General features: G+C 49.0%; 1 protein-coding gene across 1 annotated transcript in view; it reads right to left on the minus strand.

The window, feature by feature from the left end:
* LOC142557285 (uncharacterized) overlaps positions 1-25,237 on the minus strand; it is a 91,157-nt gene that overhangs the window by 38,027 nt on the left and 27,893 nt on the right. The window lies entirely within an intron of this gene.

The following is a 25,237-nucleotide window of genomic DNA, read 5'->3' on the forward strand; positions in this document are numbered from 1 at the left end:
GTCGCGCCCACGCGTCACCCCCACGCGCTGGCTCTCACGATCTCCAGATTAGCGAGGCAGTCGTGCCACGCTTCGCTCCGTCGTTTGCCGATATATCGCGAAATGAAAACATGTGCAGAGCTACGCTCAAATTTCGCATTAAGGAGTATATCGTAATGGTTGGCGAATTTTTATAAATATTTGTTTTATTTGAACTGCTTAGCTAACGTTAGCTGGGACACCACACACACACACACACACACACACACACACATATATATATATATATATATATATGTATATATATATATATATATATATATATATATATATATATATATATATATATATATATATATATATCGCGTGCGATGCTCTACCACAACCTTCGCGAAATGCGAAGGTTGTGGTAGAGCCCTTATACAGTAGGTCGTGCTCGTAACCTACAACCCCTTAAACTTCGTAAAGTAGGGACACTCCTCTCCTCCGCCTTCCCTCATCCTCGTTTCTCCTTTCTTTCACGCTCCCTCCTCGACCGTGGCGCCGCCTACACTGCTCGAGGGTAGCAAGGGCGCCAACATGCGCTCCTCGCGACTCCGTAGACGCTTCCCGAGCAAAAATGGCGCTGATGCACGGCTTGAGGGCCCACGTGAGGCTATTAGGCCAATAGCGACGCGGCAACAGCCTCGGCCAGAGCGCGCAAGGATGAGGCGGCATTCTTCAAAGCGTGGCACTACTTTACGAAGTTTAAGGGGCTTTATCGCAACCGAACGAACGAGCACAGCGAATTATGAAAGAGCGCGAGAAGAAAAGATTAGTGCCGCGCATGACGCGTTTTGCGGTGACGACGGCTACGAGACGGCGCCAGAGTAGCGCGTGTCTTCTGTTCACCGATGACGCCACCGATACCAAATACGGAAACAAAGAGCTGCATGAGGGGCGGTCTGTCTGCCGCGGCTGCTGTGAATCGTGCCCACGCGTCACCCACTGGCTGCATCTCGCGATCTCCCGATTAACGAGACAGTGGCGCCACACTTCGCTTTGTTTGCAATGGGTGCCGCACTAGACAGATTGTCCGCGCCAGCCAATATATCGCGAAATGAAAAGACGTATACAGCTGCGTTCTGTAATCGTAAACAGCGCTTAACCCTTCGAGGGTCGATGCCGTAAATATACGGCACCGCGAACAGGTCCGAAAATGGTCGACGCCGTATATTTACGGCGCCGTCTGTACGTTTAAAACGCGCGCTAATTTCCTAACTTTTTTTGTCTGGCATGTACTGCCACTATGTGGGAATACATGGAATTTTTTTCTCGCGTCTCTCTCTTTCGGTTTTCGTTGTATAGTTCTTTTTTTGCTCCGGAGCGTCTGCTACCGCTCGCGTATTGGCGCTCTCGCGGGCGCGCGGCGGTTAGTTTCGGTTTTGTTCCGCATGCGGTTTCAGCTTCTTTCGCTCACAAAACTCAAAGGGTGACCGCCTGTTACTCGCTCGTTTGTTGCTCACAGGGGTCCGCATACGAAGGATGCCGCCGTGCATGCGTTTCCTTTTTTGGCACTTTATTCAGAAGTTTCCTCCCACGGCTACTGAGGGCACCAGTACCCAGAGGAGGTGCCACGTCTGCGCCAACACCACTCGGCAGCAAAAACGTCGCAAGGACACAAAATACATGTGCGCTGAGTGCAACAAACCGCTCTGTGTGGAGCCACGCCTCAAGGACTACCACACGCTGAAGAAATATTAGTGCAAGAGGAACATTTGAGACTTGCGAAAAATTTTCGTGTGCGCATTCTTCTTGTGTATTTTTCTCGTGTGGACATTGTATATAACAATGCGCCAATTTTTTTTAAATTCTTATAACTTTATTTGCTATTTTTTGCTGTTTTTCATGAATAAACAGTACATATATGCCAACGCAAAACATTCTTTTCTCACTTTACGGTCACCCTAGAAAAATTACGGTAATTTTTTTTCGAAATAGGTCCCTCTGAAGAATTTAAATGTGCAATAAAAAAAATCGACCCTGAGTGATCGCATATGGTAAAAAATATCGACCCTCAAAGGGTTAAAACCATGACCTTAGAGTTCGGGATTGATTTTATTTTACTTGTTACGAAATAATGAGGTGCGTTTGGCTTATCATAGCAGAAGGGTAGCATGCTCAGAGGAAACCTTTGCTGGTTTGTGGCCTTAGACACCGCCTGTCAAAACCCGACGCATTATGACGTGCTCCCGCAATCGCTTTCGCCGCATACAAGTAGAAGCATAGCCTTCAGGATCAGCGTTTGGATGGATGGATGGATGGATGGATGGATGGATGGATGGATGGATGGATGGATGGATGGATGGATGGATGGATGGATGGATGGATGGATGGATGGATGGATGGATGGATGGATGGATGGATGGATGGATGGATGGATGGATGGATGGATGGATGGATGGATGGATGGATGGATGGATGGATGGATGGATGGATGGATGGATGGATGGATGGATGGATGGATGGATGGATGGATGGATGGATGGATGGATGGATGGATGGATGGATGGATGGATGGATGGATGGATGGATGGATGGATGGATGGATGGATGGATGGATGGATGGATGGATGGATGGATGGATGGATGGATGGATGGATGGATGGATGGATGGATGGATGGATGGATGGATGGATGGATGGATGGATGGATGGATGGATGGATGGATGGATGGATGGATGGATGGATGGATGGATGGATGGATGGATGGATGGATGGATGGATGGATGGATGGATGGATGGATGGATGGATGGATGGATGGATGGATGGATGGATGGATGGATGGATGGATGGATGGATGGATGGATGGATGGATGGATGGATGGATGGATGGATGGATGGATGGATGGATGGATGGATGGATGGATGGATGGATGGATGGATGGATGGATGGATGGATGGATGGATGGATGGATGGATGGATGGATGGATGGATGGATGGATGGATGGATGGATGGATGGATGGATGGATGGATGGATGGATGGATGGATGGATGGATGGATGGATGGATGGATGGATGGATGGATGGATGGATGGATGGATGGATGGATGGATGGATGGATGGATGGATGGATGGATGGATGGATGGATGGATGGATGGATGGATGGATGGATGGATGGATGGATGGATGGATGGATGGATGGATGGATGGATGGATGGATGGATGGATGGATGGATGGATGGATGGATGGATGGATGGATGGATGGATGGATGGATGGATGGATGGATGGATGGATGGATGGATGGATGGATGGATGGATGGATGGATGGATGGATGGATGGATGGATGGATGGATGGATGGATGGATGGATGGATGGATGGATGGATGGATGGATGGATGGATGGATGGATGGATGGATGGATGGATGGATGGATGGATGGATGGATGGATGGATGGATGGATGGATGGATGGATGGATGGATGGATGGATGGATGGATGGATGGATGGATGGATGGATGGATGGATGGATGGATGGATGGATGGATGGATGGATGGATGGATGGATGGATGGATGGATGGATGGATGGATGGATGGATGGATGGATGGATGGATGGATGGATGGATGGATGGATGGATGGATGGATGGATGGATGGATGGATGGATGGATGGATGGATGGATGGATGGATGGATGGATGGATGGATGGATGGATGGATGGATGGATGGATGGATGGATGGATGGATGGATGGATGGATGGATGGATGGATGGATGGATGGATGGATGGATGGATGGATGGATGGATGGATGGATGGATGGATGGATGGATGGATGGATGGATGGATGGATGGATGGATGGATGGATGGATGGATGGATGGATGGATGGATGGATGGATGGATGGATGGATGGATGGATGGATGGATGGATGGATGGATGGATGGATGGATGGATGGATGGATGGATGGATGGATGGATGGATGGATGGATGGATGGATGGATGGATGGATGGATGGATGGATGGATGGATGGATGGATGGATGGATGGATGGATGGATGGATGGATGGATGGATGGATGGATGGATGGATGGATGGATGGATGGATGGATGGATGGATGGATGGATGGATGGATGGATGGATGGATGGATGGATGGATGGATGGATGGATGGATGGATGGATGGATGGATGGATGGATGGATGGATGGATGGATGGATGGATGGATGGATGGATGGATGGATGGATGGATGGATGGATGGATGGATGGATGGATGGATGGATGGATGGATGGATGGATGGATGGATGGATGGATGGATGGATGGATGGATGGATGGATGGATGGATGGATGGATGGATGGATGGATGGATGGATGGATGGATGGATGGATGGATGGATGGATGGATGGATGGATGGATGGATGGATGGATGGATGGATGGATGGATGGATGGATGGATGGATGGATGGATGGATGGATGGATGGATGGATGGATGGATGGATGGATGGATGGATGGATGGATGGATGGATGGATGGATGGATGGATGGATGGATGGATGGATGGATGGATGGATGGATGGATGGATGGATGGATGGATGGATGGATGGATGGATGGATGGATGGATGGATGGATGGATGGATGGATGGATGGATGGATGGATGGATGGATGGATGGATGGATGGATGGATGGATGGATGGATGGATGGATGGATGGATGGATGGATGGATGGATGGATGGATGGATGGATGGATGGATGGATGGATGGATGGATGGATGGATGGATGGATGGATGGATGGATGGATGGATGGATGGATGGATGGAGCGTCCCCTTTGGAACGGGGTGATGGCAGTTGCCACCATGCTCAGCTTTTTATTTTGCCTTTTATTTTTACTTACCTGTGCTGTGTGTTATTAAAATTCTCGATTTTCTTTAAATACGTCTTCCTACCCTTTTAACCTTATGTCACCTCTCTGCTTTTGAGCCACCAATCTTCCAATCGCCTTTTGCTAATTTACACCGCATATTTATTTACATGACTACTATTATCTCTGAACCGTAGGGCCTCAGGAAGCGTGACTGTGGCCGCATCGATATCGGGATTGATACCATCACATTTTAGTATGAGGTGTTCTATTGTTTCTACAGATTTACCACACATAGTACATGTGTCCTCTTCTTTGTTTAATTTCTTTTTATAGTTCCGCGTTCTAAGACATCCTGACCTAGCTTGAAAGAGAAGGGCACTGCCTCTTGAGTTATCATAAAATGCTTCCTTCCTGATCTGCTGTTTCCATTCTCGATATAGTTCAACACTATGCTTCTTTTCCATTGAATTTATCCAATTTTTACCTTCCGCGTTTGTAACCTGTCGTTTAATGCTCTGTCTTTCTTCGTCCTCGTGTCTGGCATACTTACTGGTTAGCTTCCTAGTTCTTTTCCACCATTGTGAGTCAACGCTCTTTCTGTATAGGTATTTAAATACCTTAGCTGCCCACCTGTTATCGTCCAATTTCCTCTGACGTTTTTCGTATAGGATTTTACTCTGAGCTTCCCGGGCTTCGAACGATGCCCAGCCCATATCCCCCTGTACTGCTTCGTTTGTGGTTTTCCCGTGGGCACCTAGTGCTAATGATTTAATTTCTTCTAGTCTCGACTGAACCTCTGCCCTTAAACACAGTACCGCATTCCCGAAAGTAAGCCCCGGCACCATTACTCCCTTCCAAATACCTATCAGTACCTCATACCTGTTGTACCCCCACAATGCTCTATGCTTCATTCAGATGGCGTCTATTCAGATGGCGCCACCATAAGAGGCGTGGAATAATGGTAGGCATTATGTTCGCAAGTTGTATCCTATGCTGGATTGCCGTCTTTCACGCTATAATAACAGATGTCTAAGAACAATGATGATAACGTTGTTTATGGTAGCTTCTGCCTCATTATTTATGTCAGAGCATGTTGCCTCAGAGCGCTATCTTCATGGACACCAACGGACGTCGTCTGCTACTTCGATTTCGGTTGTGTTGCATGCTAGGAATAGTTGTGTAGGCTATAGCGCATATGAACAACGTACAAAATACAGCCTCAAGTTTTCACAATTTTGTTCGAATGCCACTATGTATAGCTAGATACAGTGGATGCTATAGAATCGACAGCACAAGTGCCGTACTTGGTCGATACAAACGCTCATTCAGAAGGAAGTGGGACTGTGCCTTTAACGCTGAAGACTGTCAAGTGCAGCACTGCGTAGTATACGTTGCTGGAAACTTTAGTTGAATTCATCTGCCTGGCAACTCAACGGATGCCGGTACCCAAGCGCGCAAATCTTAGCAATAACGACATATACCGAAAAGATTGTGGAGCGCCTGACAGCTCGCGGTCTGGACCTCGACCGTCACTGTCAGTACGAACCCGACGACGACGACTGCTGGCTCTGTCGTGGCTTGCTCCGATGGAACAAGGTCCTGCATCCGGCGAGCCTCGAACTAAGAGATGTTACACCCGGCAGGCTCGCCTTCCTTACGCTGCCGACGAACAGGCGTCCGTGTATACGGCGACGTCGAGGAGCTGTACGATGCCGCTTACGTCCTCTCTTGGCTTCCAAAGGTTCACCGATGCGTGCAGTCTGTGTCGCTCGAAGGGACGCCAACTGTTCCACTGAGCAGGCCGGCGTCGGCGCTCGCCCCGACTTTGGGCCGGAGTTGCAACCTCCGGCGTCTGGTGCTTCGGGGCGCCTTCGACACGCCCGTTAGCGATGGCGAGCTCGGCGAAGGATCGGCGGCCCTCGCCGTACTCGAAAAGTTTGAATTCGCGCAACCGCCCGTTAGTGCGGCCCTTTCCCGGCGCCATGGTGGAGCTGATAAACCGCAACGCGGGCCATATCTTGCCTCCATCGTCTTCGAGAGTAACGACATGTCACAGAACACCACCAACAGGCTGCTCCGAGCCATGCGCCGTTGCCGTGTTCTCAGCGAGCTGTGCATCGTCAAGAACGTTCTCGGTAACGACTGTCTGGCGTCTGTGGCGATACTTGTGCGATACGCCAAGCTGCTGCGCAAGTTGGATCTGAGCGACAGCCTTCAAAGTGGGGCGAATCTCGGCGGCATTTCAAGAGCTCTGGAAGTCAGTACATCGCTTGAAGAACTGCACTTTTTCCAGTGCGAACTGGACGCTACTCAGAACGAAGCGGACATTCGCCGCGTGTTTGAAGCCTTGGCTGTGAACGGAACCCTGAGGCATCTGGACCTGTGTGGTTGCAGTGTCGACGGCAACAATGCAGCGTCACTTGCAAAGGCACTGCGGGTGAGCACGGGACTGCGAAGGTTGGAGATGATGTACTCGCAACTTGATGACGGCTGCGCCGTACAACTTGCAGCAGCGCTGGAAATCAACTGTACCCTCGAAGTGCTGAACGTGAAGGAAAACTTCTTCACTGTGCGTGCGGTCGCAGCGTTCTGCACAGCGCTGCTTTAAAACACAACTTTGAAGCGTGTGTCGTGTTCAGTCATGTTCAAGGCTCTGAAGAGGAAAGGTAACTGTTCTTTTTTTAATCAAGCAAAGTAGCTCAAACGTTTACCTTGTATGCGGTAAACATGTTGTTGAAGGTCGTAGAGAGGAACTTGGGAGGAACTAGGTGAACATGATTTATTTACAGTATTTAAATTTTAAACAACAGATACATCGACAGTCTAGCGTATCTCCCAAATGGAGCACGCAAGACGAGCATACAGCACACAGCTTACGAGCACACAGCTCACGAGTACGATCACGAGTACATTGATGAGCACAGACGAGCACGATCACCGCATACTGACGAGCACGCTGACGAGAACACCCTAGCAGCCGACAAACAGCCGTTTATAAACACTCCTTTCTCCCTAAATCCCTAGGTGAATGAAACGGCTGTGCAATCGGACTGTCCATAGTCGTTGGGGCGTAGTCGACCCGACTTGGAGTAGGAGGGCTCACACACACGCGTACGCACTTTGGATTTCCAGAACCCGAGTTTAGCGCGTCCCCGTAGCCAAGTGGCCACGCCTGATTCCAGCCGGCGCCTCTAAATTCCAGAGCTGCCTTTCTCCCGTAGTCGCCACGAGTGTCAGCAGACTGTGACGAATCCTGGGGCCCACGTACCGCAAAGCACCCTTTTGTTAGGGAAACTCTTCTTGCTGCAGAGAGAGACCATGAAGACCCGGCAAATCAACCAACAATACGCGGGGCGCCAAACGTGGCCAGCCCTGCTGCCGTCGCCGATCCTCCGAACGAGGTGCATGGTGGATTAACGCTTAACGCTTCCGTAGACTTTCAGTTCTCCGAAGGATGTTCATGGTTGATTAGCGCTGTCGTCCTCGCTGGTTCTCTGAGGGGCGCCACCACTGCGGATCGACGAATCACCTGCAGCGGGCTGATATAGTTTTGCTGAGCTGTACCCCTGCAGGCCAATCCTAACAGCTCCTCCATGGCCCGGAAAATCTCGCCTGGCCAGTGCTGACAACCGCTGGGCAGGAGCAAAATGGCTGGCCAGCAAGAATACTGCTTTGCTCTCTGCAATCCCTGCGCACTTGGAATGCCTTAAACCATCTCACAACAACCGGCACAGAAGAGTCGATCCCGGCAACACAATACCACTCAGCGTGCAAACGCCCGGAATCAGCTGTTAAACCACCAGGCTTCCTATCAAAATTTCAATGCAAGCCACTCAACTGGGAACCCCAAATATTGCCCCAAAATTTCATGCCGCCAAAGCGAGCGTTCACGTTCCCCCTGAGTTCGACCAAACCTGACCGTCGCGCTGCACAAGAGTAAATGTTTACGCAGAACCAAACCGAAGGCTCTCGACCACCAATGCCCGAACATAACTTAAGCAGCCTAAGTTCACGAACAGCCTGTTCTTACCCTATCGCAGTGGCGTACTTACCGCATTACTGGTGCCACTGAGCAGTCTGGTCAACTCCACAGGCACGTAATCACAATCTCGCTACCTTTGTGGTCCCTATTCCGAACACGTGCTTGCGTCACACGCAAACTTTCCGTCACGCTTACGTTTCTTCCTCTGGTCCATACTGGACGCGTTCCTTAAACGAACAACTACCTTTGCGTAACTTACGCACTCCGCAGAGCCATTAAAAATGCGTCTTCTAACAACTAGTTGCACGCACGCTCACTAGAGAAGTCAGAACACGGCTGCCCTAAACACACACGAGCAACCCAGTCATAAACATTCTGCTTCCTTCCGTCCGCACAGGACACGCGCTAATGGAACTAAGAGCTCTTCTCAGTGCAAATGATGCACAATTGAAAATGTACGCGCCTAAGCTTAGAAAATTCAAAGAACACTGACAAAATAAAGAAGGTTAACTAATAAACACGCGCACCCACCGTGGTTGCTCAGTGGCTATGGTGTTGGGCTGCTGAGCACGAGGTCGCGGGATTGAGTCCTGGCCACGGCGGCCGCATTTCGATGGGGGCGAAATGCGAAAACATCCGTGTACTTAGATTTAGGTGCACATTAAAAAAGCCCAGGTGGTCAAAATTTCCGGAGTCCCCCACTACGGCGTGCCTCATAATCAGAAAGTGGTTTTGGCACGTAAAACCCCAAATAGAACTAATACACACGCGCGTTACCATAGGCCTCTCACCGATAACCTTGACGTTCAGGTTACTCACACACAAAAAAGAAAGCCTATCTACTCATTAACACCTCGCGAAACTAAATGTTTACCTTAAACGCATCTTTCAAATCTCGGAGCTTTTTGAACGAAAAGGCAAAGCTCATACCTTACTTATTGAAGGAAATACTAGCCTCAAATCGCGAAAATTTTCAATATACTCAAAAATAAAACAAAACAGCACGTTCCCCTTCTACGGAAGCTCTCTTGGCCGACCGTTCCAAATGTTTACGTCTGACTCATACTTTTGAGCCGTGCTCGAGGTGTGTGTGTGTGTGAAAACTTTTATTGTAATGAGGTCCGGAGGCTCGACTCCTTAAGCCAAGGCGGGCCGCTCCCACGTTGGCACTGTCAGGCCAAGCCTTTCAGCGACATCATGGGCCCTCTGGGCTGCCCTTAGTTGCTCTTGAAAAAATGGGCTTTAATCCTTTTCTGCCACTGTTTCCATTCTTCAACGAGGTTGGGGAGAGTCGCGGGACACCCCGCCAGCATATGTCTGATTCCAATGATGCCATTACAATCGTTGCAGTCCATCTTAATCTCCCTCTCTGGATATATTTTAATAATGCTGTATGGTGTGGGACATGTACCCGTTTGCAATAAGTGCAGTGACACTGCGTGAACCCTGTTCAGTTTTGAATGTGGCAATGGGAATTGTCTGCGTCCTAAATAGTAATGTTTGGTAACGTCATTGTATGTTGTTACATGATCTCTAGATTCCCTGGCTTGATGGTGAACGGCTCGGTTGTGACTGTCACGGTTAGCAAGTCCTCGTGCCAAGTCATGAGCAACCTCATTGAGGTTTACCCGAGTCTCGTCCACTTTCCCCATATGCGCAGGAAACCATCGGATTTCAGTTCTCATAATCCCAATGTTTTCAAGAAGTTTAGCGGCAACTCCAGCTACGTAGCCTTTATGAAAACACTTTACAGCGTATTTCGAATCGCTGTAAATGAAGGCCCACTTATTACTCCTGATGGCTAGAGCAATGGCCGCTTGTTCCGTCACCATGGGTCCTTGGTAAAAATAGTGAGAGCGTCTGGCACCTTCCCTTGATAATTTGATACAATGGCCGTATATGCTTCTTTACCTTTCACCCAGGCAGCGTCAACTATAGCTGCCAGTTGGTTCTGCTGCTCTATTTTCTGCAAGAGTGCTTTAGCTCTTGCCTTTCTCCTTTCGACATTATATTCTCGATGCATGTTGCTGGGGAGAGGGTTGGTTCTGATCTTGTTCCTAACTTCAGTCCTTAATTCTACGTCAGCCTCTATTGGGCTCCTTGATGTATTCAGTTCTGCACCTATTGCCTGTAATATGTTCCTGCCAGCTCGTGGCTTTGTCAATCTTTCGTGTTGCGCTAGCTGTTGGGCCTCCGTGATTTCTTCCATTGTGTTGTGCACCCTAGACTAATGAGTTTGTCGGTCGCAGCGTTACTGGGTATCCCTAGGGCTACTTTAACGAGCTTCCTGAGCATCACATTAAGTTTGTTATGTTCTGCCTGCTTCCATTTGAATAATCCAGCCACTCAAGTGACGTGACAGAGAGCAAAGGCGTGTATTAGCCTCAAAGCGCTGTCTTCTCCTAAGCCTCGGTGCCTATTGGCAATTCTCCTTAGTAACCTAATGACTTTATCTGTTTTATTCGAGATATGTTGTATTGTTCTATAGTTAGCACTGTTTCCATCTATGTGATACCCAACAACCTTGATTTTTTTCAACTAGCCTGATTGCGGATCCTTCATGAGTGTATAAGCACACTCTTGGCTCATCTTGCGGAATGTAACCTCTGGGTTTACGACCTTTTCTGCGATGTTTAATGACTAAGAGTTCTGATTTGGCTGCCGAGCATTTCAACCCCTTGTCTTTCAGTGTGTTCTCTACAAGATATAAACTTTCCTGTAATCTGGTCTCTGTCTGTCCTACATTACCCTTGGCACTCCGTATGGTTATGTCGTCGGCATACATCACAGAATGTATACCCTCAATTTTCTCCACATTTCTTGCAACCTTGGACAATGCTAAATTGAATAGCATGGAAGAGAGCACAGCCCCTTGTGGAGTGCCCCTATTTCCTAAATTCTTAGCTTCTGATTTAAGCTCACCCAGCATGAATTGCGCAGTTCTATTTATAAGAAAGTCCTTAGTCATGTTAAAAAGTGTCTTACCTAAACTCATCTCCGAGAGAACGTCAAGTATTGCCTTATGCTTTATACGATCAAAAGCTTTTTCCACATCCAATCTCAAAAGAGCTTTCGTATGGACTGGGCTGGCCTGTATAAGTTGGTGTTTGATCAGCAGCATAGCATCCTGAGTTGACAGCCCGTGACGAAAGCCGATGAAGTTGTATGGGAGGATGTCATTCTGCTCAACGTATTTCGTGAGTCGATTTAGGATGACATGTTCCATAGCTTTGCCTAGACATGACGTTAAGGAAATAGGACGGATGTTGTCCAGAGTGAGTTGTTTGCCTGGCTTTGGTATGAGGATAGTATTGGCCACCCTCCATTCCTTTGTGTATACCGCTTTTCTCCAACACTCATTAAAGTGTTCAGTTAGATAAGAGATTGATTCATCATCTAGATTTCTTAATATCTTGTTAGTTATTCCGTCAGGACTAGCCGCCGATCTACCATTAAGACTGTGAAGACTGCGTATGGTTATGTGTGAAGAGCTGCCCTCACTTCACTCTCAGTGAAGTCCCAGTCAAGTTCTTCACATATGCCTCCCGTATATTCGGGGCTCTCGTCTCCTTCGTTAGGTTGTTTAAGTTGGAGATATTTGGCTGCGAGACTATCCATGATATCCCTCTAGGTTTTATCTTGGCTTTCCTGATGAACCAACTTAGCTATAGCTGTTCTCTTGCTTGTCCTAGTTTCATTCTCGTTGAGCAAGCGCTTGAGGAAGTTCCAGCTACCTCCGTGTTTGAGTCTACCATCAGCCGAATTACAGATCTCATCCCACTGTTGCTTCACGAGGGTCTTCGAATGATAATCAATTTCTCTGTTTAATTGCGCTATTTTATTCCTTAGCCTTCTGTTAAGTCTCTGCGTTTTCCATCTCTGTAATATAGCCTGTTTGGCCTCAATCAGATGCGCCAGCCTGCTGTCCATAGCTTCAATATTTTCCTCTGTCCTGATTTCTTTAGTGGCCTCTTTGACGTCCTCTCTGAGCGGGATGACTCATGCCTGAAGAGGCTCCTGCTCGTCATCTAGAGGCCCCACTTTCCTCCTGTTCGCCCTAATTTTTCTGAACTGATTCCAATCAATGAATTTAAAGATTCTAGTTTCCTGTCTCGGTATGCGTATGGTTATGTGTATGATGTAATGATCGCTGCCGAGATCCAAGTTTGAATTTTCCCAATTGACTCCTCTTGAATTGTTTACAAAAGTAAGATCTGGTATGGGGTCCCTGCTTGTGGACGTGGATGATAAATTGGTTACTGTAACCAATTTATCATCGAGGAAGCTCACAAGTGAAGAAACTTCAATCCTGGCAAAAGGTCACAAATTCAATGTTACCACAGATAACCCACCCCTCCCCAAGATGATCGCCGCCCTTGAGAGCGGCATCCAGCAACTAGACCCCAAAGTTCGGGAAGAGGTCAGACTGAAAGCAATCGGCATAATAAGGTCTAATAACAACCGCAGAAGAGAACGCAACTTAACTTCCGACGAAATAAGAGCAGTGAGAACGCTGAAAGAAGATACAAGCATTGTGATCCTACCGGCGGACAAGGGGAATTCAACCGTTGTTTTGAACATAAAGGACTACGAGGATAAGGCGTCCGCCCTACTCGACAGCCAAGATTACGAGAGACTAAAGAAGGACCCCACTACGAGAACCCAGTCTGTGCTGAACAGGACGCTGATTGAAATATTCCGCAGCCATCCAAATTCTCGAAAGCTCTACCTAAAATTAATGTGTAGGAACGGATCCGCCCCAGCTTTCTACGGCTTGCCAAAACTCCATAAACCCGGAATCCCCCCTTACGACCAATCGTAGAGTTTTCGTGTTCCCCACTACGAGCACTATCCACTTACTTGCATCAGATCATAGCACCACTCACCGGAAGGTCAGCATCGCACGTGCGCGACTCCGAGAATTTCATCAAACTCACATCAAAAGTACGTATCGAAGATGATGAATGTCTGGTCTCTTTTGATGTAATCTCTCTGTTCACAAGAGTACCCATTAAGTTGGCTGTTTCCGCAACTAGGGATGCCCTGGAACGTGACGATATGCTCAATGAGAGAACCCCTTTGAGTGTAGACGAGATCTGCCGCCTTCTCGAACTGTGCCTGTCCAACACCTATTTCACCTTCCGAGGCAGCTACTACAAACAGGTTAAAGGAACTCCTATGGGGGCCTCAATTTCTGTTGCCATGGCAAACTTGACCATGGAGAGCATCGAGGAGAGAGCTTTAAATACCTTTTCCCCGAAACCAAAAGTCTTCCTCAGGTACGTGGATGATTGTTTTTGCATCGTGAAGACGAGCCAAGTCGAAAACTTGCAGAAACACTTCAACTCCATAGACCCGGATATACAGTTCACGTATGAGCGCGAACAGAACGGATCACTCCCATTCTTAGACGTACAAGTTACACGGAAAGAGGACACTCTAAAATTCTCAGTCTACCGAAAACCAACCCACACAGGCCGCTATCTTCATTTCCAATCCGAGCATCCGGCAAACCACAAGGCGTCTGTTGTAAATTCTTTATTCAAACGAGCCGAAACGCATTCCTCATCGGAATCGGATCTAAAGAAAGAAAAGAAAACGGTTCTCAACGAACTTAAGAGGAATGGCTACACAGATGACTTCATTCGAAAAACAACCAGACCACAAAAAAGAAGAAGCGAAATGCGGGACCTTCAGCCATTGACCTCTCCCCAACCCCAGAAGCGAGTGTCCATCCCGTACGTCAGAGGTATCAGCGAAGCGCTCAGCCGAATATTAAAAAAAGAAGGCCTCAAAGTGGCGCACAAACCAACAAACACTTTCAATATCCTCCTCCCTAAACCAAAAGATCGTCCACCTAAAGAAAAAGCTCAAGGCGTCGTCTACAAAATCAGTTGTGCCGACTGTCCGGCGTCGTACATCGGGGAAACCAAAAATCTAAAAGAAAGGATTAGACAACACGAGAATGACGTCAGGACATTCAACCGTATTCGCAGTGCCGTCGCCGAACACTCTGAAGACGCCGACCACAAAATTGCTTTCCAGGAAACTGAAATCATTCAAACAGAAACGAACTGGCGAAAGAGACTACTACTGGAGTCATGGCACATTCAGAATACGGGGAATAATATAAACCGCGTGAAGGGCAACCTACCCTCGGTGTATGTCCATAGCCTTGGCGACATGACGAAAAGAAGAAAAGGAGGCACAGCTAGGTAGACTCGCCGCTTGTTTCACCAACACAAAAACGTCAGCGCGACCCTGTAACCTCCCCCCCCCCCAGCCTCCCATCAAGGGCACCCTCGCGAGCACTCCCCCCAGCGCCGGTCATCCCAGCACCATGGAAGCCGTCAACAACGCCCCCCCCCTTTCCTTTTGTTCCCCCCACCTTTCCGTCTGTGAAGTGTCTCCCCACCTCCCGTGCTCCCCCCTCCTTTCTTCAAAAAAGACGCTTTAAAAGCGGCGCACTGCCACCCCCCGAAGTACAACCCCCTGAAGAAGGAGCCGAATGGGCTCCGAAACGTCGGGCTAATAAAATTCAGTTATTTGGTTGGAGTCAGTCTCAAGTCCTAGGTCGATCTCTACTCTAGTAGGGCTCGACTGCTCTTTTTTACGAAGCTCTAGTACCTGCCTGGTCAATTCTTCATCTGCTTTTCTTAAATATGTTACTTCTTTATTTAATTGCTCTATTCTGGCATCATTGTCATCACCCACAGCCGCCGAGGCGCCCCCAGCAACCCTCGCCATAACTTTGACTTTGTCAGCCCAGGTGCTTCCTGGCGTCGTCTTCTCGCCAGGTATTGAGGCCCTTTGCACGAAGCGCACCTGCGCTTCCCTCAACTTGGAGCGCCTTCTCTCCCTGGATAGTGAACGATGCCTGGATCTGGTGCGATTCCTGGAGCGTGAGTGCTCCCTATTCTGGGGGCGATGGTTGTGCGCCAGCTGTTGAGCCTCCGACTGCGCTCTTGTTGACGACCGAGTCCTGTTGCGCTCTCTTCGACGTAGTCGTACGATGTAAGGGACTTGAAATCTTTGCTTACAAAACTTGTCGCCGGTAGGGGGATCGCCTTCACAAGATTTACTCCTAGGTACACACACATGTTCATCTCCTGGGTTGCGAGTTCCACATCTCCTGCATTGAACAAAGTCAGGTGTTGGACACACATCAGAGCGGTGCCCGACCCTACCGCAGGTGAAGCCGACGTCGAATTGCTTCCTGTAAAGGTGGCATCTCACTAGTGTGGATCCATGCCTGACAAAATTGGGCACTTTGAGTCCATCGAAAAGTACAATGACCGATCCCGACGTCTTGATGCGCTTAGCAGCCAGCGCAAGCGGGTTCAAGTCATGCACGATATTTCTTGTTATCATAGCTTGGGAGTCTATGATGTCCACTCTTCGGATGACGCCTTTGCATGTGGCATGTGGTGCCGCTTCGTATGCATTAACCTCGTATTCCACTTCCATTATCTTGAAAGATTTCATTGTAACGTGCTTCGCAGTGTGTTCGGGCTTAGGTGTGCTGACTACGATGATATTTTGAGTGAAGTTTGGGCAGACATCTTCACGGGCCTCCTCTTCCGTTAGGCCGGACGCCTCGATGACTGCAGAACCAATCTTGGTGGTGCTCACCTTGTTCAAATTGAACCCTCCTCTAGGCCGTATAATGATCTTTCTGTGCTCCTCAGGCAGTTGAGGCATCCTCGAAGCTTTGATAATCCGATTCTTAACCATTCCACATACGGCAGTTTTCTTGATGTCATGCTCTCGCTGATTACGTGCAATGTGCTCTCCTTATCCACAGCCTTTGTGCTAGCTCGTGATCTTCGGCCAGCCACGACTTGCCAGCCGAAGTCGTCCTGAGCATTGTTTCCTTCATTTTCAGCGAAATCTTCATCTTCCATGTTTGTATCCGCCATACCTCCGGGCAGGTGGGCTTACTAGGCCCAACAGAGGCCCTACTCCTTACTAAGCTTAGCTCCGCTAAGCTCAATTCGGCGTGTAGGAGCGGAAAAAGTCACGTAAAATTGTGAAAATACAAGCCCCACCTCGAATCTTGGTGTCAGTCGATTCGCCGTCGCTTCGCGGATGCAGTGGTATGCTTCTTTTCGTTGTACTCGCAAAATTAGCGAGCGGAGCATGGAAAAAAAGACGGAGCCGATGCTTCCACGTCTGCACTGCTCGGCGCTTCTTCTTCCGTAGTCGAGGTGGTCGCAGTTCGAAAGCTATTCTGACTATCCAGGAACAACAAAAAGGCTGACACACTATCAGCTCCTTCAAGACGTTACAGTCTCCTGTCAATTTGCACCCTGGCGCCACGCTTTCAACACGAACTCGACTGACCGCGTCGCGACTCCCTATCACCTGGTCTCGTCTTGCCACCTTGCGTTCTTTCGCCCTACATGCTGCACTCCGAAAAGAACGGCGGAACGACGAGGAACGTAACTGCCCCGTGCCTTTTGTCCGCGTCCGTGCAGAACATGCTTCTCGGTCTCTTTTTGACCGGTGGCTCGAACGTCTTCGATGCGCCAACATCGTCAACGATGACCGCATCTTTCTTTTCCTCGCGCCCTGGCTTTTTGCCTCTATCGCCGTGTTTGGCTGCGCTACCTTATTCGCCGCATTCCGATCTTTACGGCGTTTTTTTCTGCTGCGCTTTCTCTTCGAACTCGCTTTCATGGCGCTCTCTCACGCCTCATGCTGGCCGGTACACATATCTTCGGCCCGGATCGGTCTCCTACCCGCACAGTCTGAGTGATTATCATTTAAATCAACTCTTTCTCTGCCTCGACTGGCGGAGAGCTGCACCGATCCCTGGACAATGCAGTTGTCTTCTCTTGAGCTACGCAGCTCGCAATCCTGAGAACTATCCTCAACTGCATCGTCCAGCTCGCACTTCACTTCGGCACACAGATTTGACTCGACATGGGTGCTCGCGTCTGTCGAGTCAGCAGTACTCTCTACTTCGGTAACAACCTCGCTAACATTACAAGCGACGCACACACGCGATAACTGTGCCAATTCATTCGCAGCTGGCGTAGCTGTCTCTACAGTGCTCTGTTGGCACAGCACATCGTCACTCTCACTCTGACCTTTAACGGCCTCTGCTGCCACTAAGGCATGGTTAGCTGCTAGCACTTCGAGTTCACTTATGAACGTGCTGCTAATCCCGCAGGTGCTACTACTTCGGCTTTCGACCAAAATCTGTTATCGACTTCATCTCACTTTCGCTGCGTCCAGCCTACAGATTTCTCAAGCCGCTGTTGACTTAGTTCGATTGACTGCTCAAAAGCTTGGATCTCATTGTTCAATGTAGCAGCGTACTGCCTCGTTACTTCTCTTAGGCCTTCTTCCTGCGAAATCCCTTTCAGTTTCTGCCAAGCTTCTTCCTGTTTCTGCCTAAGTTCTTCCTGTTCTTGCCTAATTGCTTCCTGTTCCCCTTTTTTGCTTAGAATTCGTTTACCCGTTTGTTCTATGAATTTCAAATCATTGCCACTTTGAAGAATGGTCTTACGAATTTCTTATTCCGTCAAGTCGTCCTCTACGTCTACCTCGACCTCTTCACACAACCACAACAGGTCAGCTCTCGTCAAACACATCAGGACCGTGGTCGCTACTTTAAGCTTAGGCTCTGCTGTCACACAATACTTGCTGCGATACCCACGCAAATCAGAATACAATAGATCTAGTAATAGATACAAGTAATTGAAGCCTGGTAAATCTTACAGCCAAAACCAAACGCTTACCCACTGAAGCAGCACCATATCACCAGTCCTTCTCCGCCGTATCCAGTCAGTTGCAAGAAGCGGCCAATCTCAAGTCGCCTCCAACTTGATCAGGATACCGGTCGGTCACCATGTGCCAAAGTCCGTGAGCTGCCGTTGCCGTCTCCCGAGTCGTAGGCCGATCTACGAGCCGTAGGCCGATCCCACCGCTGCCACCAGTTATTAGAGTTGTCGGAAGATCCCACCATTGCCACCAGTTGTAAGGGTTGAAGGTCGTAGAGAGGAACTTGGGAGGAACTAGGTGAACAGGGTTTATTTACAGTATTTACATTTTAAACAAGAGATACATCGATAATCTAGCGTGGCTCCCAAATGGAGCACGCAAGACGAGCATACAGCACACAGCTCACGATACGATCACGAGTACATTGACGAGCACAGTTGAGCACGATCACCGCATACTGACGAGCACGATGACGAGCACACCCTAGCAGCCGACAAACAGCCGCTATAAACACTCCGTTCTCCCTAAATCCATAGGTGAGGGAAACGGCTGTCCAATCGGACTGTCCATAGTCGTTGGGGCGTAGTCGACCCGACTTGGAGGAGGAGGGCTCACACACACACGTACGCACCTTGGATTCCCAGAACCCGAGTTGAGCGCGTCCCCATAGCCAAGTGGTCACTCCTGACCTCAGCCGGCGCCCCTAAATTCCAGAGCTGCCTTTCTCCTGTAGTCGCCACGAGTGTCAGCAGACTGACGAATCCTGGGGCCCACGTACCGCAAAGCACCCTTTTGTTAGGGAAACTCTTCTTGCTGCAGAGAGAGACCATGAAGAACCGGCAAATCAACCAACAATACACAGGGTGCCAAACGTGGCCAGCCCTGCTGCCGTCGCCGTTTCTCCAAACGAGGCGCATGGTGGATTAACGCTTCCGTAGACTTCCAGTTCTCCGAAGGATGTTCATGGTCGGTTAGCGCTGTCGTCCTCGCTGGTTCTCCGAAGGGTGCCACCACCGCGAATCGATCGAAGCACGTGCGGCGGGCTGAGATAGTTTTGCAGAGCAGTGCCCCTGCAGGCCGATCCTAACAGTGGGTGCAAGACACAGGGAATGTAAACACTGTGGAAAGGGCGGCTGAATTAGCCGAATAGTACGCAACGCGTAGAAAGCTGTACGCCGACGGAAATTGGCACGGTCGAAATGGACCGGGGAAACCATTTCCGTTCAAAAAGGGTTCGCAGATTAAACGACCGGAGCCTGTAGACGTGGAGGAAAAGCCTTAATAAAAAAAGCGAGGAGAAACTTAACCGAGAAACCGCACAAAAAGAACAGAAAAGAAAATTCGAATCTTTTAGACCAACTCGCTGTTACAAATGCCACAAACTGGGACATATAGCTGCAAACTGAAGGAAGCCTAGCGCAATTTTCTCCTACGTAGAGGGAAAAGACGAGAATATGGAACTTTTAAGCCCATATCTTCACGACCTGCAAGTTAATGGCAAACCATACCGGGTGCTGCGAGACAGTGCCGCCACTATGGACTTTGTCCATCTGTCTTATGTGACGGTAGATGACTTCACTGGAGAAGTAGCATGGATTAAACAGATTTTAGAAGAACACAGCGTGCGTCTGCCCATGGCCTAAGTCAAAATCAGTGGAGGTTCGGGGAGCTAGTGACCGAGGTTGCAGTTTCCAAAATTTTGTCGCTGCAGTACCCTTACGTTCTTTCGAATCGTTCGGATCATTTACTACGTGACAAAGGGCTTAAACTGGGAGAGGGTGTAGTACAGGCGTTGACGCGAGGCCAAGTTCGTAAAATCGCGTCGCTTTCGGCTGAAAATGCGGAAGCTACTCCAGCGGAAGTAGCAAAAGAGGTAACTTCAGTAACCGAATCCGAGCTACGCTGGAGGAACAAAAAAACGGTTGAGGAAAGCCTGCCAGCTGATCAGCTCAATGAGAGCGTATCACTAGGGTGTCAAAGTTCACGCCTGCAGGAAGAGCCAGCTGACGCAATCGCAAGCGAGACAGGGTCGTTGCTATCACCGGCCTCAAAGAACTTTGATCAGCTCTTACGTGTGGACAGAGAGTCACTGGCAGCTGAGCAAAAGAATGATGACAGCTTAGCTAAATTGCATCACACACCTAAAGAAGGCATTGGTGGCGTAACGTGACGATACAAGAGAGAGGAGGATTGTTGTATCGGCACTAAAGAGACCGAAAGGGCAGGATTCTAGATCAGTTAGTCGTACCTACGAAGTACAGGGAGGACCTTTTGAGTCTCTGTCATGGAAGTGGGTGGTCTGGCTACCTAGGCACAAACATATCGAAGGAAAGATTGCTTATGGAATTCTACTGGCCTGGCTATTTCAAAGACGTAGAAAACTTTCTAAGATCATGCGACGCCTGCCAGCGCTCGGGTAAACTAGGATGAACCTGGAAAGCTCCACCAAAAGTAGTGACCTTGATAACAGAACCTTTCAGACGACTTCGGATGGTCACGGTAGGGCCTCTATCAAAGAGAAAGTTGGATTACCGGTACTTGTTTACCATGCTGTGTCTGGCTAAAAAGTTTCCAGAAGCAATCCCTCTGAAAGAGCTCAGCTTCACCGAAGTAGTAGACGCGCTTTTGACAGTATTCGCACGAGTTGGGTTTCCAGCCGAAATTCAGGCAGATCAAGGGTCAGTATTCACCAGCGCACTGACTCACATTCTTACAAAAATGCGGGGTAAAGTTGATACACAGTTCCGTCTATCACCCTCAGTCAAATAGTACAGAGAGGTCGCATTCAGTGCTTAAGCGAGTTTTCCGGCGCTGTGTTACGAGCACAAGGAGGACAGCGAGAATCGTCTTCCGGCCACTTTGTTTGTTTTGCGAACGGTTCCTCATGAGGTTACAGGGTTCTCGCCAGCAGAATTAGTGCATGGGAGGACACTCCGTTCTCCACTGAGAATGTTAAGAGAGATGTGGGAGGAACGAGAAGAGAGTCCAACAGTGGTAGAATACGTGCAAAATCTGCTGTAACGGCTAAATTCAACTGAAGAACTAGTCGAAAAGAACATGGGAGTAGCTCAAAAGAACGCCAAGTTCTATTACGACAAGAATGCGAGGCTTCGTACGTTTAACGCCGGAGACTAGGTAATAATCCTCAAACCTTCAAGAAAGAAGAAGCTTAAGTACTCTGGGACAGGCCCTTTAAAGTATTGCATAAACATTCAGATACTATGCTCTGAAAATGCCCGGTCGCAGGAAGGAGGTGAGGATATACCGCAGCAATTTTATGAAGCCGTACGTAGAGCAGAGCGGAGTCGTTAACTGTACCATAAAAGAGCAGGATGACACTAGTACCAAGTTTAATGAGTATAAGGCGACCTCTAACTCTGAAATCAGCCTGGAAAAAGTGTAAAGCATTCGGTAAGCTCGCACGCTCTTAGACCCGAGCAGCTAGATGAGCTAAAAGGGATGTTAGGGGAATATCTCGACAGATTCAGTAATCGGCCAAGTAGAACCGAACTAATAACGCATGAAATAGCGCTCACATCAACCGAACCCGTAAGATCAAAGCGTTACAGGATGTCTCCACGACAGAGAGAAATTATGGAGGCAGAGATACAGCGCATGCCAGAGTTGGGAGTTATTGAGCCTGCTTAGAGTGGCTACACGTCACCGCTAATACTTGTAGATACCCCTAACAAAGACCTTCGTCCGTGTGTTGACTACAGGAAAAATAATGCCATCACTAGGGATCAGCTGTACCCGATACCCAACATTGAGGAACGAATTGAAAGAGTTAGCGCTGCTAAATACATTTCAACTATAGATCTCGTGCGGGGATACTGGCAATTAAGTTCCCCTTTCAGAAAGTTCCAGCCCACCATGCCGCATTTATCTCACCTGCAGGTACTTTTCGCCCTCTCGCCCTCAGCTTCAGGCTGAAGAACGCGCCGTTTAGCTTCTCTAAGTTAATGAATGTTGTCCTAAAGGACTTGCAGGAGTTCGCCTTGCCATATCTTGATCATGTAGCGTTTCTTTCGGACAGCTGGGAACAACACGTATCGCACCTAAAACAGGTGTTCTCACGGTTGAAGGAAGCCGGCTTGACGATGAAGGCGGAAAAGTGTAGATTTGGCTGTTCGCAGGTTACCTATGTGGGCCATGTTGTCGGTCAGGGCACGAGACGGCCGGCCGAGCTGTAAATAGCTACGAGTGCAGATTTTACTCAGCCGCGCACGAAAACAGACATTCGTTCATTTTTGGGACTTGTGGGGTACTGCCAACGGTACATTCGGAATTACACGCAAATGACAAGTGCATTAACCGACGCCCTCCGAAAGGGAGCACAGAGTTTCCAAAGTTTGAAAACGCTATTGGTTTCTCGTTGTGTGTTTCGCGCGCCAGACTACCCAAAGGAATTCATAGTTCATTGCGACGCAAGTGACAGAGGTATGGGCGTGGTACTTAGTCAGGTCGGCGACGATAACGAGGACCATCCTATCCTCTATGCCAGCCGTAAACTAAATGTAATAGAGGAAGCCTACAGGGCTTCAGAGAAGGAATGCGCTTATTTAGTTTGGGCCGCCAAGAAGTTGTCGTGTTACTTGTACGGAGCGAAGTTCATCTTCAAGACCGACCACTGTCCTCTGACAAGGCTCAATCAAATGTCACACAAAAATGGCCGCTTGCTTCGATGGAGCCTCACTCTCCAAGAGTACAACTCCTCCGTTAGATATAAGAAGGGAAAGTTGCATAGCAATGCGGATGGTTTGAGCAGGCTCCTTTGAACTCTGCGTTGAAGGATCCTGCCTAAATTTTGGGGTTGGTATTGTTAATTTTGTTCACTTTGCGGTTGGCTGTCCTTATTGGATGTTTTGGGGCGGTGCCATCATTTCACAGCTGGTCGCTGCAAGCCAAGGCAGCCCCCTCGCCACCAGCCATTCTCTTCCTGCCCAGCGCTTATCACCACTGGCCAGTCGAGATTTTCCGGGCGATGGAGGAGGTGTGACGAACGGCCTGCAATGGCACCGAGCTAAAATATTTTCCCAGCCATCTGCTGCTGCGGAGGTGGCGTGCTTCCCAGAAGCGACCGTGGAACTCTTCCCCACCTGCTGCGGCGACTCGCTTTGTAGGGGCGTATCAACACCCCCTCGGCGCCGCTATGACTAAACGCGGTCGGCGAACCAAGTATTCTTAGTGGATTTGCCGTCGCCGTCATGCCTTGTTTGGAGCGGTGGAAATCCTAGGTCTAGGGAGGACAGTGTGTATTAAAGGAGCCATTGGCGGCTCCTCAGTGTGCATTCCGCTTTCAGTCACGTTAGACTGATGAACTGTAACGTTCTCATGTAAATACTGAAAGTGAATCCCATATTCCTCGTTTTAGATGAGAACAAATCTCTCCCTTCAACACCGTCCTCCGCGTGGATAAGTTAGACGACGGCATGGGCCAGCTACCGTCTATTTCGTGCCCTACCCCAACCAAGGCAGCGTCACATATTAAAGGAACAAAAGCCCCAAGATCTTCTCTCTCGCGCCTGCTCTTACTCGCGCCTGCGCATAAACGGATGGCGATCCCTCAAATGAACGTCTCGTAGCTTCTGATTGGACGATCCAGGAGACATCGCGCATACGCAACCACAATTTTCAATATCGCCGACGTCACGCGAAAAGGCATTGGCATAAAAAAGGCATTTTAACAAAATCGCACCGCTAGCTGCTCCTTGAATATATGACTCTGCTTAAGCACTACAGAGGAGGTTTCCTAGCGCTCGTTGTATTCGTTTGTGCCCAGACATGCCAGCATTGCAGAGTGCGGTCGAGTTTGTTTACGCTGCGCTGCTGGCTACCCGCGCAGTGAGGCAGTGGGCGCGGACGCTCCATTTGGTGATCGCTGTGTCTGAAGGGGCAATGTTCTGACTGGCGTTGCATAAGTGGCGGGCCGCTTTTTTTCGTCGTGACAATGGATTGGATTTTTTACAAGCACTGCTCCAGGAGGGCACATGTAACCGGCAAACGGAGGCCTCACGAGAGCACCTGAGGTTATAATAACTCAGGCGGCGCAGGATCTCCAGGACACCCAAGGGGTAGCGGGGGACCAAATCTGGAAGCAGCGCGGCCCGTGGGTTGGGGCCGCGGAGGCCGCAGAGTGCCAGGGGTGTTCGCATAAAAAAATTGCGCTATCCGTGATAGCGGACGGCCGATCTACAACCCTAATAATAATAATAATATTTGGGGTTTTACGTGCCAAAACCACTTTCTGATTATGAGGCACGCCGTAGTAGAGGACTCCGGAAATTTTGACCACCTGGGGTTCTTTAACGTGCACCTAAATCTAAGCACACGGGTGTTTTCGCCTTTCGCCCCCATCGAAATGCGGCCGCCGTGGCCGGGATACGATCCCGCGACCTCGTGCTCAGCAGCCCAACACCATAGCCACTGAGCAACCACGGCGGGTGATCTACAACCCTGGCACGCGATCTACAACCCTGGCACTAATGATACGTTGTTATAATTAGTAAAAAGCACGATTGAATAAATATAACCACGTCCAACCGCGAACTTGTGCCGCTAAGTTCAGCAATATTGCGGCCCGCGACTTTCTTCAATATACGCGGCCCGCGGGCTCTGCTACGGTCGCTACTGCTCCCAGAGAAACATCTGTTGTGCTATTTGCAAGGCAAAACGCCGTAAGGCACGAC

Source organism: Dermacentor variabilis, chromosome 9, assembly GCF_050947875.1.
Source record: "Dermacentor variabilis isolate Ectoservices chromosome 9, ASM5094787v1, whole genome shotgun sequence".
NCBI lineage: Eukaryota > Metazoa > Arthropoda > Arachnida > Ixodida > Ixodidae > Dermacentor > Dermacentor variabilis.